General features: G+C 52.5%; 1 long non-coding RNA gene across 2 annotated transcripts; it reads left to right on the top strand.

Annotated features, from left to right (window-relative positions):
- The first annotated feature begins 231 nt into the window (after positions 1-231).
- LOC102479643 (uncharacterized) lies at positions 232-1929 on the top strand. Of its 2 annotated transcripts, none has more exons than XR_003551187.1 (3): positions 232-307; positions 1522-1621; positions 1847-1929. It is a non-coding gene; the product is annotated as an uncharacterized LOC102479643 (long non-coding RNA). The 2 variants fall into 2 exon arrangements; XR_336110.1 differs by lacking the exon at positions 232-307 and adding an exon at positions 593-754.
- The last annotated feature ends 257 nt before the right edge of the window (positions 1930-2186 follow it).

Here is a 2186-nt window from a genome sequence, read left to right as displayed (position 1 = left end):
ACAGCGGCCAGGAGCCCCTGCCAAGGCCGCACCGCCAGTGTGAAGATGCTGAGAAAGGATGTCTTTGGGTAGGACAGAGTGTGATAAACCGGTGTCACTCACAGGGCAGCCGCTGCTCTGCCTGCTCTGAGTGCTGTGACAGGGACCAGCTGGAGGGAGGGAATCAGCGTGGCCTTTGCTATTGTGACATCGTCTTCGGTGGTGCAGGTCACAGGGCCCACTTGGGGTCATGCTGTGGGTGGATGAAAGCCAACGGAGCACCTGTCTTTTCTTACTGTCTCAGAAAGGAGCTGTCGGCAAGGCCAAGGTTAGGTAAATGCACAAACTCCATCATGTCCCCTCGTCCCCTCGTCCCCTCGTCCCCTTGTCCCCTCCCTTGCTGATTTCCTCTCCCATCCAGCCTCCTGAGTGATGAGTAGTAAATTCCTAAGGAGGAAAACCACATGCTTTGGGGGCCCTAAGGAAAGAGGAACTGGGGAGACAGAGCCCTACTGCACAAGAGAACCCCAAGGGATGTGTGGGTGGTGGCAGCCTTTTAGGGAAGGAGCAGGCAGGCTCACTCTCTGGCATGTTCCAGAGGCTGCAGAAGGTGGTGAAAATGGGTCCTGGGACTTCGTGGTAGAACAGCCCCCTGATGCCCCCAAGAGGAGACAGGCTGGGCAGCTGGGCCTTCGCACTCTGGACCCTTGTCACTACCTGCACATTCCCATCCAGATGGACCTGCCCGATCTGGGCATGACGCATGGGCCCAGAGGTGGGTCTCTGGGAGTTGTTGTTTTTGTTTGTTTGTGTGTGTTTTTTAGAGAGATGTTTGCTATAGGGCATGTGTGCTCACCAGAGGGACAGAAAGTGAGCAATCACTCCCCAGGGGGGATGGCCACACCACAATCCCTTCTCTATTCTTCTCTCTGGATCTTAGATACGCACGCACACGCACTCAGTGTGTTTTAAGCCACCTGGTCTGGGACTTGAACTGTAGTCGACTATGTGGAAGTCCAGTGACATAACCATTATGCCATCTGCTGGTCCCTTTTTTTTTTTTTTCAGCGAGAGAGATTTTTGCTATAGGGTATGTGTACTTGCCAGGAAGAGAGAGAGACAGGAAGCAAGAAGTCATCCCCAAGGGGACATGACCATGCCATAATACCTTCTCCTCCATTCTCCTCTTGGGATTTTGGGCACGTACGCACACTTGCTCAGCGTGAGATTCAAGTCACCAGGTCCAGGATTCAAACTGCAGTTGATTATGTGGGGTCCAGCTACACAACCGTTACGCCATCTGCTGGTCCCAATGAGCTTTTAGAGAAGTTCTGAGAAGGACAGAATGGTTGGACATTGGCTGGATCTGCTTCTGGGACAAGAGAAGAGGAAAGCTGGACAAGGGAGGCTGAGGTTGCCCAGGTGGAATAGTCAGGCTTGCTGGGCCCCTCACGTAGCCCTCAGGAAGAGCAGCAGTGTGGGCAGGCCCGCATCGTGGTCCCAGCATGGCTACTAACTACTCTCTGCTCCTCCTTTACCCAGCTCCCCCAGCCTCGGGGTCTTCACCTGTAAAATGGGGACCAGTAATTCCAACCGCAACCCTTTCATCATTTACTGAGAAAAAACCAACTGAGGCAATATTGTAAGTGTGAAAGGGCTCCCCAAATGGAAGGGCAGGAGGGGAATGTTGTGTATGGTTTGTCGTAACTAATTTTGTTATCACCGACCCATTGACCCCTGACTTGGACTCTCTGATCCTGGTGTTCTGGATTTATTTCCCTGTGTCGGCTGTGTGCTACTAGAGAAGGCTGAGGTGCTAAAATCATACGTCTCCATTTTTCCCCCTGTTCCTATTCCACCTCCACAGCCACCGCCCTAGCCCCAGCCACTCCGAAGACAGCAGTGCTGAGCGGCAGCTTGATCGATGGCTCGGTGCCTGATCCTGGTAATACCCACTTTTTTATTGAGCGTGCAGTCACTGCCTTCTAGTCTGTTTGGGGGACTGGGTGGGATGGGACAGGATGAGCAGTCAGTTTCTATGCTATCCAGTGTGAGAACAGAAGGGCACACACTTTATTACAGCAACACGGATGTAGGTAGCCTTTACTTACTTATTTACTTACTTTAGTTTTGCTATAGGGTGTGTGCTTGCCAAAAAGAGGCAGAGAGAGAGAGAGAGAGATTCCCTCTCTGGGGGTTTGGCCATG

This window comes from Tupaia chinensis, unplaced genomic scaffold, assembly GCF_000334495.1.
Source record: "Tupaia chinensis unplaced genomic scaffold, TupChi_1.0 Scaffold000627_1, whole genome shotgun sequence".
Classification (NCBI taxonomy): Eukaryota; Metazoa; Chordata; class Mammalia; order Scandentia; family Tupaiidae; genus Tupaia; species Tupaia belangeri.
This window is presented reverse-complemented; position numbering and strand designations above follow the sequence as displayed.